The sequence below is a fragment of the Pistacia vera genome, unplaced genomic scaffold (genome assembly GCF_008641045.1).
Source record: "Pistacia vera cultivar Batoury unplaced genomic scaffold, PisVer_v2 Contig664, whole genome shotgun sequence".
Taxonomy (NCBI): Eukaryota; Viridiplantae; Streptophyta; class Magnoliopsida; order Sapindales; family Anacardiaceae; genus Pistacia; species Pistacia vera.
The window spans coordinates 436,722-456,623 of record NW_022196517.1 but is presented as its reverse complement, the minus strand read 5'-3'; the positions used below and the strand labels follow the sequence as shown (position 1 = coordinate 456,623).

General features: G+C 34.9%; 1 protein-coding gene and 1 pseudogene across 1 annotated transcript in view; both read right to left on the bottom strand.

Annotated features, from left to right (window-relative positions):
* LOC116112595 overlaps positions 1–19,902 on the bottom strand; it is a 72,929-nt gene that overhangs the window by 27,470 nt on the left and 25,557 nt on the right. The window lies entirely within an intron of this gene.
* Positions 4,154–18,291, bottom strand: LOC116112608 (annotated as a pseudogene).

Below are 19,902 nucleotides of genomic sequence, written 5' to 3'. Positions count from 1 at the left end.
ATTAAATAATCAAAATTGTAATAGAATTACCTCCTCTAGTCTATCAATCTTCAATAATAACTTTCAATATGTTACTCATAATAATTACAAAAGTAATATAATAATAAATTGCTCGCTACTAATCTCTCTCCAAATTCTATATTCTTACAATAATTTTTCTTATATGACTCTTTTCTCTCTTATTTCTTTCTTGCCTCCCGTTATCTTCTTTTCTTTCTATCTCTTCCTTCCTCTTCTACTTCTTTCTTTCCCTTTATTTTTTTTTCCACCCTATATCATATTGTCTTGCAGATAAAGAACCAAATTAAGGGAATCTTTCATTCACTATTCTTGAATTCTCCTAAAACTCAAACTTTACACCAATTATATCATGGTCCACCATAAATAATCCACAGAACCATTCATCGTTCTCTCTCTTGGTCATAGCATAAACTAAAAGAATGCCATAGAGGAACAAAATTTACCCACATTTGTTCTACCCACCAATGGTATCAAAGAAAATTCAAGAATGAAAGAACTTGATACTGAAGACGTGTGAAAACTAACTAATTAACATAATTACCCATGGTTGAAGCTATCATTGAAAGAAGGAGACCAAAACACAGGAGAAAGGTAGTGAGATGGCAAGAGCACGAGGGCCCAGCTGAGATACCTGCTCAAATTGAAATCCAAAGGCCAGCATAAAGAAAATTAAATTGAAACAGGTTAGAACATAAACAAAAAAAGAAAAAGACATACCAATACAAGCAAAACAAACATGAGACACAAAAATGGCAACTATCAAAGTGAAATACTCTTAAAAAGGCAATTATGTTCTCTTAATGTTGAGCTTCTAAAGAAACAAAATAAGATAGAATTATGTTCATCACAATTTTAACTTTCAAATTTGAGAAAATTCAACGTAATGATCCTCAAACAAAGGCTTTTATAGTCTGGCCAAAGGCATCTATTGAAGGTGATTCATCAGTAAAGTTTAGTATGCACAAGGAAAGAAGGTAGAGTTGAGGCGCTCCGTCTCAAAATATTGCAAGATAATTGGTCAATTTTTTTTTATACATCTAAACTAGGAACAATTTTGGTTAATCTAGTGTAATTTGTATTGGCTTTTGTTTTCTATTCAAATGAGGCCCCCAAATGGTACACGTACATTTTGTATCGGTTTTAGTTTTTCAATTTAAAGATCACTTCATCCTCCTTGAGGAGCCTCTATGTTGTTCACTCTTATAGATCTCATTTCAAGTACTAAAAAGTCTTCTTGTTCTAGTAAGAAACATATAATTCTATATTGTCTATAGTTATATATTATGGATTAATTAGATACTTACAAGTTATGGATAAACTAATGATCAAAGGATCCAATAGATATAAATTCACAAAAAGTGTATGAAGTGCAGGGCTAGGATGGACTTGGCCTATCCACAGCATGTTCATGCATTAAGTTAGGAAATGGATTTACAAGCGAGATAAACTAATGATCTAAAGGACCTGATAGATGATAAATTCACCAAGTGTATGAACTACATGGCAAAACTCAAAACCAGTAGGATGAACTTGGCCCATCAACAGCCGTTCCATGAGAGCAAGCAAGTTATTTATAGTTTAGCAAGCAAAGTTATTGATAGGTTAGCATGCAAAGTTATATAATAGTCAAGGACATATAAACGAAAGGTATATACCAGAGAGCTCCAGAAAGCAGAATACGCAAGCATGCTGACCAAGACAAGAACGGTATGTCCTGCCAGACCCTGGCAAGAACAATAATTAAAACACCTTTCTGAACACAAAATAAATTAATAACAAACGACCATCAATATAGTTGCAAGCAACGAGCTTTTAAAACTAAGAACATATGGAATACACAAACTTTGGAAATATTAGGCTCTTTGAATAAAAATAAAATAATAAAAAACAAAACGTTTTTTATCATTGATTGTTAAGAAAAAGAAAAAAAATATGGAATTTCAACATGAGCTGAACCATAGTTGATGGCAGTTCTAAATGGAGAATTAAAAATCTTTTTGAAAGGAGCCTTTTAGCTACATATATTGCGCGAAACAGAAATGCATAATAATAAGGAAAATAGGAAGCATAAGAGTGGGAAGATGTTTATAGAATACGCAAGAACAACTTTGGAGGGGGACAACTCCAAACTAATCCTACATTCCCTCCCAATTGCCATAATTCCATCAAATGATAAATCTAATATTCGTTAGAAAAAATTACCAACAGAGAATAAAAAGTCAAATCTTATCCCATAAACAACTGACTTCTTCCCCTCATTACATCAAACATACAACTATTAAAAGTAAAACTTAGACATCAGGCAAACTAGAAAACCCTCAAAGATGGGAAAACCCAAGCAAAATGCATTCATCGTTTAACCAAGCTATGTGGACCATACGGATCCTACTCCAAGATGGAATCTAAAACTCAAGGAGAACGACCAATTAAGAACCACAAGACCTAACTCATCCCTCTTTTGAAACATATGTACGTCGCACTATATCCCAGTTGGAGCTTCCTAGATCTACTTCATTGGTAATGAGGCTTTCTTATAATGTGAAACTTATGAAATTGTGTATAGTGTGCAATTGATATATCATGGAGATGAGACACTGTAAACAAAAGTTTAACAGGCATCTCAGCTTCTTGATTAGATTTTTCAGCAAAATAGCAAATAACATATCTTCAAGATATTGTTTGGAATCATCTAAATGAAAAGGAAAGATTTTTCTTTTCATTTTTTGAATAATAACAGAGAAAAACCTCAACATTTTTCTCAGTTGATAGCACCAAGCACAGGCACTATTAATTGACTAAAACATGCTGCAAAACCAGGATGATCTCTGTGATAGGGTTATTTTATATAATTCCCTATAAATTTTTTTATTCTTGCTTCCCAAAATCAATAACAATCAAGTACACCAAATGATTGATATAACAAACCTGAGCACACAGGACAATTATAGAAGCATTTAGCTAACTGCCAAAATAATCAGACATGCCTGTAACGAGTGACTTCTCTCTGCGAATAACAGATGATGGCCGCCTGACAACATTTTGAGGATTTTGTATTTTTAATAATGTCACTGGTAGGTTTGGACATCCTGCTTGCAGACATCACATGCTTTTTTCCCTTGATGCTAAACCACTTCACTACACAATCTTTGTGAGCACAGTGCAAGCTCCCCTTTACAGCTACACTCCATCTTAAACATGTCACCTCCTTCCCCAAGCTCAACAAAACAAATTCTGCAAACTGCCTCTCTTCAGAAATATTCACCTGCATCTTCACAAGCTGAAACAAGTATGTCATAAAACAGCAAATCAACTATTTATTTTAACAGATTACTCACAAAACAAGAAATAAAATAATACAGGAAGGTGAACTAAGAAGGCATCACAATTTTTGGCAAACAGAAAAACCACAATCCCCAGCCCAAACAAGTGAAAGTTGCAAGCAGTGAAATCTTAAGCTGTGCACATAGTGGAAAGAAGAAAAATGCAAAATCTTAATAAGTTAAGTCCATTAACAAAATGTAAAATCCACAAACTTGAATTTAAACATGTTACTTTAAATTTGGACTCAACTTGAAGTAATTATAATTCTTTAATTTCTTTTCTCTTGTAAGGAATTAGGTAGGACAAGCAGAATTATATGTCCAAGTCAAATTGTTTGCACCCTTTGGGATAAACACACCCACTTTTATCAATGTAATGATAATTCTTCAAACAGTATGAAGTTCGGTGCCATCAAGTCTATGAGATAATTGAAGTTTTTTCCTCAAAATAAAAACTTGCTCCAATGCCAATATGATGAAAACTAAATTAAGTTAATGAAAAACCATAAAAAAAGAGATAGAGATGCAAATTTCTGAATAAAAATATCAGTTCCCTATTTGGCAGGGGAGATTGTAGTTCCACTAACAACTGTTTTAATGTGAAAATGCATCAAGTGAAACCTATGAAGCACGTTGTACAGAATACAATACCATAAGTAAACTCACAATTGAATTAATTATGGAAAGTAGGGTAGAGACCATCATGACCCTCCAGTCAGGACTTGGAGTCTACAATATTACTGGTAAATATGTTTTTTTCCCTTCAAAGTTGTACACTTAAAATCCTATGAAGGAAAACTTAGCATTTACCGAAAGCCTAAAAATAGAACAAATTCATCAGCCTTTCTCAATATCTCAAGTTCCTCCACTTTCTATTAGAAACTTTATAAACATACCCAATCAAAACTCAGTCTTGGCAAGCGGCATTTTAACCTGTATCATAAACAAACTAATTATTAGTCATATAAAGAAGAATCTATAACCCCAACAAGAAAATCAAATCAAATATTGTTAAATATGAGCCCAAAAGAAAATCTAAGAGACATGATTTTGAATATATATTTGTCATCAATAACATTTGTCAAGTCGATGTACAAAAAACAGTGTCACTACTTTGAAGAGGTGATTATAGCCAAAGCCCAATCCCTACTCCAGATGATTATGTTATATATGTGCATTATACTTTGGTGGGACACAGATTCTTGATGTTTAAATGAACTTAACATCTCGCCTATGCTAGATGCATATTGCATACCTTCCAAAAACCATTTCTTCACTTCACTTGGAAATATTGTCATGCTTCTCATAAGCTCGATTATTATTATGTGCTTCAAGATCCAGAAGTCTAGATTCTAGGCTCATGTAGAATCAAGAAAGCATAACTTTTATCGCTAGGCCAGATGCAGACACATTTATATGGCCTTATATCAAAACAAATTAATGACATAAGAATAAATCAATTATAGAGCACAGACAAGCCTAGTGACTCAAGAAAATCTCAAAATGGTTTGATTTGAGAAAGCTTGTAAACTTGCACAATTTGGCAGACGCAAATTCTATGTCCTAAGTCAGAGGGTCTCTACTTTTTGGTTACCATATTTCAGAATAATGCAACATGATATAGCCATGTTGAAAGGTTAATTAACCAACTGATTTAAGCATCTCTACTATAAAATAAACTCAAACCTTTAGTAAGACTGAGCTATGTGTTCTGTACAACTGTTATTTACCGCCTGGAACTATTAATGGATCCAACACTGGGAGCCTCTGTCTGTTGGTGTTGGTGTTGCTGATACTCTTGTTGCTGGCTCTGCTGGTTTTGTTGTTCTAGTTGCTGCAGCTCATGCAGCTGTTGCTGCACAATGTTAATCTGCCAATGCGGAGACTGCATCTGCCTACTTGTCCTCCATCTAAGGTACTCCACAATAAGAGAATTTGTACTAATTGCAAGTCCAAACCCAGTGAACGAGGAAAGGAGGACAGAGAGAATCGGGTTCACATTTAGCTGCATGTTACAACATGTGAGAAGACCAATTCCACCCCCCATCCCCTCAGCTCAAAAACATATAATTCAGAACATTGAGCAAAGCAGTTGAAATCATACTATACAACCCAAAAGAAATACAAGAAATGCATGGAATAAATTTAGTTTTGCTTACTACAGAGTAAAAGATATGAGCGAACAGGATCACAATTGCAAATTGGAAGGAAGCATAAGCCCATATGTAAGTCCTGCTCACTGCCACCATCAAAAGCAACATGCTTTTTAAGTAACTCTAATTATGAAACAAAGAATGCTCTATAATTTGCAAGCGAAAATGAGAAATTTACACAAATGAAAATAGAGAAAAAACAGAAGCAAAGAACTTTTAATATATCTGCTCATAGTATGAGTATTCTAGTAATTACTTTATAACCCATAAATTGCAAAAGCAAACATTATAGGTTTTACGAACATTTAACTTTTGAAGCTTTAGCACTCATTATTTAAGCAAGTTTTTTATTATATTTGAAGTATGATACTCAATGTAAATTAGCAGCTATACTATTTTGTATATATGAAGATTAAATTGCCTTATCCCTAATCTCTGCCTACGTTCTTCATTCTCTTGTTTCTAATTCATTGTCATCTTCTGTCTGGTAAAACTTTTCAGACTTATATTACTTCAGCATTTAATGAGGTAGACTTTTTCCTTACAAAGTACCTTTGAACCCTTAATTTTTTTTTTTTTTTTTTTTCTTCAATAAAATCTTCTCAGTTCCTACACACAGAATCCTTCCAGTTTTGCCTGTGATGGGGGTTAACTTTGTGAATATCCAAATTGATCAGTTAACTACATCACGGGGACAAGGCTATTGTTTTGTTGTCCACTAGCAGCTGCACTGGATATAATTTTACCAGAAAGGACCAAGTTGTTCACAAGAAAACCTATTGAGTCCAATACTAAACCCAAGCGTAATTAAAGGTGTTGTCCACTTCAACTAACTGCTGCCCCCATATTTAGATAAATAAGAAATGCATTTCTCCAAACTCTATTGGCATAGAAGCACCACATCCTCACCTATGCAATCGTAAAAATCTCTGCCCCTCTAATCACCCCAAAGGTGTTCCTGAAGCTACAAGCCAACAATCTCCTGACACAAGCTTACAATCTCACATTATTTGAATGGTGTAAATGAGGTAAAGCCTATGGCCTTTGACTTCACCCTCGGGCATGTCATAAGAGCCATTTATGTTGGAAAAGAGACCTTGTTGCATCTTGCTAAGAACCCTTCCACTACCATGACACTTCAGGCGATTGAACACACTGACCCAGGCTCCTCTGCCCACTATTGGAGAGAGTCTTATCATAGAACAAGTGAATATCCTGTAGCTTCTTGATAGGAACCCACTCCAATAACTCACAATTTGGCTAGGCCAGGATCTTTCATGGGCTTGGGTAGAACTCTCCTTGGAAACCGCTTGTCAGGGAGGGTGCCCAAGCCTTTATAACCCACATGCCCACCCTTTCCCTTTCAATGTGGGATCCTAACATTCCACCACCTCTCCGCAACCGACGTCCCACGTCCGGCCTCTTTACCCTTGGGTGACTACGCGGATCCCCTTTCCCTCGGGCCTCCATGCCTTTCTCGGGGTAACACAGCCCGGGCCCAAGGTCAGCCACTCTATAACTCAACATTGGGCTGGTCATGGTTTTTTCATGGGCTTGGTGTAGACTTTCCTTGGAAAACCGGCTTGTCAAAGGAGGGTGCCCAAACCTTTATAACCCACATGCCCACCCTTTTTCTCTCAATGTGGTATCCTAACACTTTCTCATTTCTCCCAAAGGCCACGGTGTCTCTCAAGCAAAACCACAATATAACTATGTCACAGAAACACTTTGAACCAAAATCTTAAGTTATTTGATGAGGCCAAAACATCAATTTTCAGGCGTACCACGCTCTCTCCAAATAACTGGACCCCAATTTTAATGTCAATATGCCCTCTTATGTGTAACATGGATTCGATTGTAAGGTCTAATAGATGTAGTGAGATTACAAGCTAAACTGGATAACTAAACAAATCAACCTGATTTGATTGAGTAGAAAACATATACAAAGGATTCAAAACACGGCTTTTAGCTTTAATATCAATTAAGTACACTACTCAAAAGTTTAAGCTATAGATAAAGCCCCAAAAATTATAATTTAAACTTAACATTGTAACAACAAAAATTTTGGTTTGTTTGCATCTTTGGGTAGTGTCAGAATCAAATGAGTTTCCATCCATCTGCATGCATTTTCCGGAGATCCCATTTAGGCTCATTTGCACACTATAGTATTGTTGAATTGATAAGCTATAAGAATTTCCAACCCTATGCATAACAATTAATTTACCATTGGAATGAATCTTTTAGGGGGAAAGAAAATGAATCAAACCAGAATACTGTTTTCAAATTTAGTTATATTATTTGCTAAGAATTGATTGTAAAATATTTATACCTCTTTTATAAAAATTTATATCATGATTGGCTTTTCTTAAAACAAAGACTTTTTTCTAAAAATCCCTTCCTTCATTGTCCTTTGTTTCATGCACATTTTGCAAGACACAATTGTTTTGACACAACTGTGAAATCCTCTAGCCGTTGAGTTAACTTTATCCTTAATTTTGCTTTAATCCTTAATTTCCATGATTGTCTATTCTTGTAATTGATACCACCATTGCAATAGTTTGATATAATTATTGTTTTTAGTTGATTAAATAATCAAAATTGTGAAATAGACTTACCTCCCTCTAGATCTATTCAATTCTTCAATAAATAACTTCAATATGTACCCATAATAATTACAAAAGTAATATAATAATTAATTGCTCGCTACTAATCTCCCTCCAAATTCTATATTCTCTTACATAATTTTTCCTTATATGACTCTTTTTCTCTCTTTTTCTTTCTTGTCCTTCCGTTATATCTCTTTCTTCTCTATCTCTTCCTTTCGTCTTCTATTCTTTCTTTCCCTTTTATTTTCTTTTCTCACCCTATATAATATTGTTCTTGCAAGATGAAGAACCAATTGAGGAATCTCTTTCATCTCACTATTCTTGAATTCTCCTAAAACTCAAAACTTTACACCAATTATATCATGGTCCACAATATAAAATCCACAGAACCATTTATCGTTTCTCTCTCTTGGTCATAGCTAAACTAAAAGAATGCCATAGAGGAACAAAGTTTACCCACATTTTACTACGAACCTATCCAACCAATGGTTATTGTTGTAGATTGTTGTAAATAATCATGCAAAATCTACAGTATTGCATGATTAAGTAAATAAATCTATATAGGATATAGGTTGTAATCAATACATAAGGAACAAATCTGTAAAATAGGAAGTTAGATTTTTTTATTTCCTAGATTAGATTATTTATTTCCTAGATTAGTTCTTTATTTCCTATATATTGAGTATAATTTGTCAATGCATACATAAAAAATTACAATCAGTTCTCTGTTTGTAACATGGTATCAGAGCAATACAAGCAATTCTAGGTTGTTTTTTATTTTTTTTTTCAGTTTGTTTTTTTTTTCTCTTCTGCCCAAGTGAGCATTTTTCGTGAGTCACCCTAGAGATGGCCATTTTTTTTTCTCACCGCCTGCCTAGGAAGAAGCCTTGTCTGCCGATCGACCCATTCCCTGAAGTCCCGTCACCGAAGGAGGTACGTGTGTCTCACCGCCACCCTTTTTCATCTGCTCAGATCCCGCGCTGGCGCGTGTGGGCGCGTGTGACAGAGGAAAGTGCCCCGATCACCCTTCCCGGCTTCGTCTTGTTATTTCCGGCAAGTCTGTGTGATTATTTCCTCAGTGTTTCTCAGCCAGGTCAGAACATTTTGTTTGATTTCTGTTGATATCAGTTTTGTTTCTGTTGATATAGAGTTCGTTCGTTGAAGAGTTTTTGTGGCTATTTTCGTCTTCTTACTATGACTGTAAGCTTATAATTGATATGGTTCTGTATGTCAAAAATTACGGAACATAAGCTTAATGGTCTGATAACTATTTTGATTGGAGTAAGACAATTCGTCTTTATCTGCGAAGCATTGGTAAAATGATCATCTCCCAAAGATTCATCTGAAGCGATTCAAAACAAACATGGTTGAGAAAGGATACCCTTGTTTCTTGCAGATACGGAACTCCATCACAGTGAGGTACTTGGTTTAATTACATTGTGAATATGTGAAGAGAATTGATGGACTATCTGATTTTTTTATTCTGGGAAAGGGAATGTTTCTCGTATTTTTGATGTATGCAAGCTTTTTATCGAGCTGAGAAACAAGATAGGTCTCTTATGGCCTATTTTATGGATTTTAAAAGACATATGAAGAACTAAACATTCTCTACCCGGTGAGTGCTGATGTGAAATTTCAACAAGCTCAACGAGGAAAATGGCGATTATGAGTTTCCTAGCTGGACTCCCTTCTAAGTTTGAATCTGCTAAATCTCAGGTTCTTGCTAGTTCTGGATCACCTCCCTCCAGACATATTTACTAGGGTTCTTCTACAGAAGCACATCCCATCTGTTCAATCGAGTAGTGCTCTTGTAAGTCAGAATCATGACACTGGCGGTCTATAACCGGAGCAATATAGAGGGGGGATTCGAATTATCGTGAGAATCGGAGTCAGGAGTCGGAGGGATTGTGTGCTACTATTGTCATGACCCGATCATCAAAGCGCACGTGTAGAAAGTTGCAAAATAAGACCCAGAAACCTCAGTCAGCTCATGTTGCCGCTACTGATACTTCTGAAGAAGGTTATATTTCAGCTGATGAGTTTGCCAATTTTCTCAATATCAAGAATCATTGAAGTCCTCATCTACTTCCATCACTGCTCTCCGCCGAGTCAGGTAAACCAAACACATGTCTTATTTCCTCATCCTCCAAATGGGTCATTGATTCTGGTGCCACAGATCATATGACAGGTAATCCTAGTCTCTTTTCATCATATCATCACATAATTCCTCGTCTAATGTTACTTTAGCTGATGGGTCACATCTTGTGTTCTTGGGTCTGGGTCTGTTAACCTACTCCGTTAATTTCCCTATCCTCTGTATTGAGTCTACTACAGTTCGCTTTAATTTAATTTCTGTGGTAACTCACTCCACTCCGCTCTTAAATGTTGCATCTCATTTTTCCCTGATCATTGCCTGTTTCAGGATCTTACGACGAGGCAGTTATTGGTAAAGGACATGAATCTAGAGGACTTTACATCCTTGCACACAGGTCCTAGAACCATTGCATGTTCCAGTATTTCGACCCTTTTGAGAGCATTGTCGTTACGACATCCTTCTTTACCATTGTTAAAGAAACTATGTCCTCAGTTAATAAATTATCTTCGTTAGATTGTGAGTCATGTCAATTTGACAAACACCACCGTCTTTCTTCAAGTCCAGAGTTCATAAACGGGCTAGTGTCCCTTTTGATTAGTTCATTCAGATGTTTGGGGTCCGTGTTCTATTGTGTCTAAACCTGGATTTAAATATTTTGTTACCTTGTTGATGACAACTCCGTGTAACTTGGCTTTATTTAATGAGAATTGTTCTGAGTTGTTTTCTCATTTTTGTGCCTTTTGTCTGAAGTTAAAATTCAATTTATACTTCTATCCAGACATTAAGAAGCGATAATGCCAAAGAGTATTTCTCGATGTCTTTTCAGTCTTATATGCGCCAGCATGGCATTCTTCATCAATCCTCTTGTTGTTACACACCATCTCAAAATGGAGTAGCCAGAGAAAAATAGGCACCTTCTTGAAACCGCTCGAGCCCTATTATTTCAAATGCAAGTTCCTAACAGTTTTGGGCCGATGCAGTTTCCACGGCCTGTTTTCTAATTAACCCATGCCTTCCTCATTTTGAATGGTTCCACTCCTTACAGTATTCTCTTCTCTGTTTAAGTCTTGTTTCCTATTGCCCCGATTTGGGTAGTACTTGTTTTGTTCGTGATGTTCAACCCCAAGTAACCAAGTTAGATCCCAAATCTCTTAAATGTGTTTTTCTAGGTTACTCGCGTCTTCAGAAGGGATATCGATGTTATTGTCCTAGTCTTAATGATATCTGGTGTCCACCTGATGTTACTTTCTTAGAAAACACCAATTTTTTTTCCCACTTCGTCTACCTATACACGTCAGGGGGAGGACGATGACTTACTAATCTATACTTCACGTCCACACCTGAGTCTTCCCCACATACTGTTCCTCCTCCGGCACCACCACTTGTCCGTCCACTACCTCCAATTCGCATTGTCTATTCTCGTCGACAGGAACCTCCTGTACCAGTCCCTTCGTCGTTAGCCCCAGTCCCCAGTGATCCGGATACCTGTGTTCCTCGTCAAGAAGACAGTCAGACTTCATGTCCTACCCAAGACTCTTCGTCGTTGGATCCAACCTTGAGTGATCTTGACTTCCATTGCTCTTTCGGAAAGGTAACGTCAGTGTACTTATCCTATATCTTCATTTGTTTCTTATGATCACCTACATTCTCTTCTTGTTCTTTTGTGGCATCACTAGACTCTGCTCCCTTCCTGCAACGGTCCATGAAGCCTTACTCATCCTGGTTGGCGTGATGCTATGATAGAAGAGATGACTACTTTAGATGTTATAGTACTTGGAACTTGGTTGACTTACCTACTGGAAAGAGCCTATTGGATGCAATGGGTGTTTGCTATTAAAGTAAATCATATGGGTCGTGGCTCGACTAAAGCTCTGTGTAGCTAAAGGCTATACTCAAACTTGGAGTGGATGATTTCTGACACTTTTTCCCCTGTAATAAATTGACTTCTGTTCGCTTATTTATCTCTATGACGGCTACTCATTCTGGCCATTACATCAATTGGACATAAAAAATGTTTTTTTACATGGTGACCTTCAGGAAGAATTCTATATGGAGCAACCCCCTGGATTTGTTGCTTAGGGGAGTATGGGAAAGTTTGTCATCTTCGCAAATCGTTGTAGGGTTTGAAACAAGTCCACGTGCTTGTTTGGAAAGTTCAGTGAGGTGTGTGCAAAGTTCGGAATGACAAAGAGCAAGTCTGATCACTCAGTCTTTTACAAACAATCACATTTGGCATTATTCTTCTTGTTGTATATGTTGATGACATTATCATCACTGGAGTGACACTACAGGGATGTGCATTACTTAAGTCTTTCTTCACACTCAATTTCATACAAAGGATTTAGGAGTGTTGAAGTATTTCTTAGGGGTTGAGGTAACAAGGAGCAAGAAAGACATCTTCCTCTCTCAGAGGAATATGTACTATTGACTTATTAACTGAGACAGGAAAATTGAGTGCTAAGCCATGTAGTACCCAATGTTTCCTAATTTGAACTTACCAAATGGTGAACTATTTGAAGATCCTGAGAGGTATAGAAGACTGGTTGAAAAGTTGAACTATCTAACAGTCACTTGTCCTGATATTGCGTACTCTGTTAGTGTAGTAAGTCATTCATGTCTTCTCCTACTGTTGATCATTGGGCAGCGTTAGAACAGATTTCTGTGTTATCTGAAAGGACTTCAGGACGTGATATTTTGTACGGAAATCAGGGACATAATATTGGTGTTCTTTGATACAGATTGGGCGGGTTCCAAGATAGATAGGAGATCCTACCGGTGCTACTGTGTTTATTGGTGGAAATTTGGTCTCATGGAAAGTAAGAAGCAAACTGTTGTGTCCCGATCTATGCAGAATCGGAATATAGGGCTATGGCCCATTCGTGTGTGAAGTAATATGGATATATCAGTTTTTGACTGAAGTTGGTCTTATGGCCTCTTTGCCAGCAAAATTGTGGTGTGATAACCAAGCCGCTCTGCATATTACTTCTAATCTCGTATTTCATGAACGAACTAAGCACATTGAAATGACTGTCATTTCATTCGTGAGAAAATACAACAAGGTTTAATTTCTACAGGATATGTAAAGACTAGAGAGCAACTAGAGATGTTTTCACTAGCTTTGATGGGGTTGGGATTGATTATATTGTAAAGCTGGGCATGATTAACATCTATGCCCATCTTGAGGGGAGGGGTGGTAGATTGTTAAGATAATCATGCAAAATCTTACAAATATTGCATGATTAAGTGAATAAATCTATAATAGATATTAGGATTGTAATCATACATAATAGGACAAATCTGTAAAATAGAGTAGATTTTTTATTTCCTAGATTAGTTATTTATTTCCTAGATTAGTTCTTATTTTCCTATATATTGAGTATAATTTGTCAATGCAATACTAAGAAAATTACAATCAGTTCTCTTGTTTGTAACAGTATCAAAGAAATTCAAGAATGAAAGAACTTGATACTGAAGCCATGTGAAACTACTAATTTAACATAACTTACCCATGGTTGAAGCTATCATTGAAGAAAGGAGACCTAAAACACAGGAGAAAGGTAGTGAGATGGCGAGAGCACAGGACCCAGCTGAGATACCTGCTCAAATTGAAATCCAAAAGGCCAGCATAAAGAAATTAAATTGAACGGTTAGAACATAAACAAAAAGAAAAAGACAATACCAATACACCAAAACAATGAGACACACAAAATGGCAATCTATCAAAGTGAAATACTCTTACAAAGGCAATTATGTTCTCTTAACTTGTTGAGCTTCTAAAGAAACAAAATATGAATAATATGTTCAATCACAATTTTTAACTTTCAAATTGAGAAAATTCAACGTAATGATTCCTCAAACAAAGGCTTTTATAGTCTGGCCAAAGGCATCTATTGAAGGTATTCATCATAAAGTTAGCATGCACAAGGTAAGAAGGTAGAGTTAGGCCTCAGTCTCAAAATATTGCAAGATAATTTGGTCAATTTTTTTCATACATCTAACTAGGAACAATTTTGGTTAATCTAGTGTATTTTGTATTGGCTTTTGTTTTTTCTATTCAATGAGGCCCCCAAATTGGTACATTCATTTTGTATCGGTTTTAGTTTTTCAATTAAAGATCACTTCATCATTCCTTGAGTATGCCTCTAGTTTGTTCACTTCTTATAGATCTCATTTCAAGTACTAAAATGCTTCTTTGTTTCTAGTAAGAACATATAATTCTATATTGTCATATGTATATATTTAGTATTAATTTAGGATAACTTTACAAGTTATGTATAAACAATGATCAAAGGATCCAATAGATGATAAATCTCACCAAAAGTGTATGAAGTGCAGGGCATGAAACTTCATTTACCATTAGGATGGACTCGGCCTATCCACAGCATGTTACATGCATTAGTTAGGAAATGGATTTACAAGCGATAGATAAACTAATGATCTAAAGACCTGATAGATGATAAATTCCACCAAGTGTATGAACTACATGGCATGAAACTTCAATAACCATGTATGAACTTGCCCATCAACAGCATGTTCCATGAGAGGCAAGCAAGTTATTTATAGTTTAGCAAGCAAAGTTATTGATAGGTTAGCATGCAAAGTTATATAATGGTCAAGGACATATAACGAAGGTATATACCAGAAGCTGCTCCAGAAAGCAAAATACGCAAGCATGCTGACCAAGACAAACTGGTATGTCCTGCCAGACCCTGGCAGAATACAATAATTAAAACACCTTTCTGAAACACAAATAAATTACATAAACGACCATCCAATATAGTTGCAAGCAACCGAGCTTTAAAACTAAGACAATATGGAATTACACAAGCTTTGGAAATATTAGGCTCTTTGAATAAAATAAAATAAAAAACAAAACGTTTTTTTATCATTTGATGTTAAGAAAAAAGAAAAATATGGAATTTCAACATGGCTGAACCATAGTTGATGGCATTTCTAAATGGAGAATTAAAAATCTTTTTGAAAGGAGCCTTTTAGCTACATATATTGCGCGAAACAGAAATGCATATAATAAGGAAAATAGGAAGCATAAGAGTGGTTAAGATTTTATAGAATACGCAAGAACAACTTTGGAGGGGGACAAACTCCAAACTAATCCTACATTCCCTCCCCAATTGCCATAATTCCATCAAAATGATAAATCTTAATATTCGTTAGAAAAAATTACCAACAGAGAATAAAAGTCAAATCTTATCCCATAAACAACTGACTTCTTCCCCTCAATTATCACCAAACATCAACTATTAAAAGTAAAACTTGACATCAGGCAAACTAGAAACCCTCAAAGATGGGAAAACCCAAGCAAAATGCATTCATCGGTTTAACCAAGCTCATGTGACCATACTTGGATCCTACTCCAAGATGGAAATCTAAAACTCAAGGAGAACGACCAATTAAGAACCACAACCTACCTCTCTCCTCTTTTGAAACATATGTACGTCGCACTATATCCCAAGTTTGGAGCTTCCATAGATCTACTTCATTGAGTAATGAGGCTTTCTTAATATGTGAACTTATGAAATTGTGTATAGTGTGCAAATTGAAATATATCATGTAGATGAGAACACTGTAAACAAAGTTACAGGCATCTCAGCTTCTTTGATTAGATTCTTTTCAGCAAAATAGCAAATAATACATATCTTCAAGAATATTGTTTGGAATCATCTAAATGAAAAGGAAAGATTTTTCTTTTTCATTTTTTGAAATTAATACAGAGAAACAACCTCACATTTCTTCTACAGTTGATAGCACCAAGCACAGGCACCTATTAATTGACTAAACATCATGCTGCAAAACAGGATGTACTCTTGCGATCTATGGGTCATATTTATATAATTTCCCTAAATAATTTTTTTCTTATTCTGTCCCAAAATCATAAACAATCAAGTACACCAATGATGATTATAACAAACCTGAGCACACAGGACCAATTATAGAAGCATTTAGCTAACTGCCAAAATAATCAGACATGCCTGTAACGAGTGACTTCTCTCTGCTGAATAACAGATGATGGCCGCCTGACAACATTTTGAGGATTTTTGTATTTTTAATAATGTCACTGTTAGGTTCTGGACATCCGCTTGCAGACATCACATGCCTTGTTTCCCTTGATGCAAACCACTTCACTACCAATCTTTGTGAGCAAGTGCAAGCTCCCTTTACAGCTACACTCCATCTTAAACATGTCACCTCCTTCCCCAGCTCACAAAACAAATTCTGCAAACTGCTTCTTCTTCAGAAAATCTTCACCTGCATCTTCACAAGCTGAAACAGTATGTCATAAACAGCAAATCAACTTTTATTTTAACAAGATTACTCCACAAACAAGAAATAAAAATAATACAGGAAGTGAACTAGAAGACACACTTTTTTGGCAAACAGAAACACCACAATCCCCCAGCCCAAACAAGTGAAAGTTGCAAGCAGTGAAATCTTAAGCTGTGCACATAGTGGAAAGAAGAAAAATGTCCAAAATCTTAATAAGTTTAAGTCCATTAACAAAATGTAAAATCCACAAACTTGAACTTTAAACATGTTTCTTTAAATTTGGACCTCAACTTGAAGTATTATAATTCTTTTAATTTTCTTTTCTCTTGTAAGGAATTCAGGTAGGACAAGCAAATTATATGTCCAAGTCAAATTGTTTGCACCCTTTGGGAATAACACACCCCCCTTTTATCAATGTAATGATAATTCTTCAAACAGGTATGAAGTTCGGGTGCCATCAAGTCTATTGAGATAATGTGATTTTTTTTTCCTCAAAAATAAAACTTGCTCCAATGCCAAATTGATGAAAACTAAATTTAAGTTAATGAAAAACCATAAATAAAGAGATAGATAGCAAATTTCTGAATAAAAATATCAGTTCCCTCATTTGGCAGGTGAGTATTGTAGTTCCACCCTAACAACTTAGTTTAATGTGGAAAAATTGCATCAAGTGAAACCTATGAAGCCACGTTGTACAGAATACAATACCATAAGTAACTCACATTGAATTAATTTGGAAAGTAGGGTAGAGACCATCATGCCCTCCAGTCAGGACTGGGAGTCTACAATATTACTGGTAAATATGTTTTTCTCTCCCTTCAAAGTTGTACACTTAAAATCCTATGAAGGAAAACTTAGCATTTACCAGTTTCAGTTGCTGAGTCATCATTCACTGATGTCTTATCAGCAGCCGCAGAACGAGGAGTCATAGAAATTACAACATTAAACCTCCACCAGATTCAGTCCGCCTTAAACTTCTCACTTTAGTATTCACCGGAACTGACAACAGCGTGTCATATGCTGCCGAACTTCTGATTTCTAAAACAAAAAAACATATATCATGTCATTCAAAAATTAAAATAAAACACGTCTCCATCCAAAATAGGCAAAGGTACTTACAGAAATATCAGATTGAACAGCAAGAGGTGTTCCTGTACAGATTCTGACTTTGCAATTGGTGTAGCCGGTAAAGAATGTGCGGCTTTACTTGATGAAGAGAAAAAACCTTACTAAAGAAAATGACGTCGATGTAGAAGGCTTATCAACTGAGATGGTATCCGGGATGATGAAACCGTCTTCTCACCATGATGAGAACCGTCTTCTCACCACTTTGAAACAAATTTTTGTTCTAAAGTTCCTCTGAGGAAGCAAATTCCTCACAGATGATTTGAGCTTTGCTGAACTAGGTCTAGGGGGTAGGGCAGCCTAGAAGAACTAGGACTTGACACCGAAGAAGAAATGTCTACTTTTGGAAATTCACCACACGAACCATCCAAAGACCTCATAGGAATTTGCAACGTTGAGAGTTTCGGTCGTTAGATTGCTGAACTAAAACTAAGCAAGATTCTTCATTCTTTTTTTTTTCATCAATACACACCTTCAATGCCATTAAAAACCTTTTTAGTCTTATTATTAAACTGTACCAAACCCAAAATGCGAAATAAAATAAAATAAAAATAAAAAAAAAAAAAAAAAAAAAGGAGAACAAATTTCATACAATAACAATTACAAATACAAATGGTCAGAGAAATGAAAGATTACCTGGGTGTGATGGTAATCATCGGAGTTTGATTCTGCATTCTGTTGTTGATCTGAACTACTCCCATCAAACAGGGACAGAAAATGAAAAAGAAACCTAATTTTGAAATTTGGAGAGTTTAATATATGTTGATAATCCTGTGTTTTGCTCTCCAGATTGATTCGATTTGAAGTAACAGTAACGGTAATGATGGATCCATGCCATCAAAGTCTCGACCATTCACCCATTCGTAATTGAATTGTCTTTTCTACTTTACTTTTTTCATTTTTATTTGTAATCCCCCGCCAATCCAATATATTTTATTTTTGTTTGTCCTTTAATTAATGGATTATTCCCTCACCTTCCCCTGAATTTAAGTTTACAGCGACCTCCCTTTAGCCTGACATATTTGAAAGCAACAACCACCCTCTAGATTTTTATATTATTACATACACGTGTCAGCATGGGACTTAAATTCATATATGCTTGTTCTAAAAATATTTGTCATAACTTGATGATAAATTATAACCTCTTGTTATGTTTAGAGGCATTTTCATTAGACATACAAATAGGGCTGCAAACACCACGCTTTTATGAACAGTTCAATGTTCATTCGATAATTATTCGATTCGATTCGGTACAAACTGTTCGCGAACAGTTCGATGTTCGTTTTATAATATGTTTAATTCGAGTTCAAATATAGGATGTTTATTTGATTATGTTCGTAACATACTGCGTTCGACTGATCCTCCGTTCGCGAATAATCTGTTCCATTATTTGTTCGTTTATGTTCAAAAAGCATGATATACATTATTACATTTTACATTTTTTTTCTTTTTTATATTATGTTTGGTTTAGTTTGGATGAACTTTTGTTTTTCTTATATATATATATGTTTGGATTTTTTTTTTTCAAATGTCATCAATAATTAAATATATAAGTATATAGCTTTTTAATTAAAATAATAAATTATTATGATACTAGTATGACAAATTAATAACATAATAGATTGTATAATCAAGTGATATAATATAGCAAATCTAATAACATAATAGCTTCATTTTTTTTCTAAATGTAATCATAATTAAATATTATAATAGCATTTCAATGGTAAATTGATGAACATAACATATTGTATAATCATTGATGTATAGCATGACAATTTAATAACATAATAGTAATTAAACATAGTATGGTAAATTGATGACATAATATATTGTATAATCAAGTGATACATAACATGACAAATTTAATAATATAATAGCTTAATTAAATATAATATGGCAAATTGATGAACATAACATATTGTATAATTAAGTGATACATAAACATGATAATTTAATATATAATAGCTTAATTAAACCTAAATTAATCACACATTTGTATTGATATAATTACAATAGACTCTCATACACTATGAATTTATGGTGTTGAAATATATATGTAAACAGTAATGATAATAAATATATATATATAACAAATTAATCACACATATGTATTTTATCATATATTACAATACCCCTGGTACCACTATGATTTATGGGTATTGATACAAAATATATATGTGACAGTAATGATAATATAATATATATATATATATATGTAATATATATCTAATATATATATATATGATAACTTATCATTTGATAATTTAATAACATATTAACAATTTAATCTATGATTA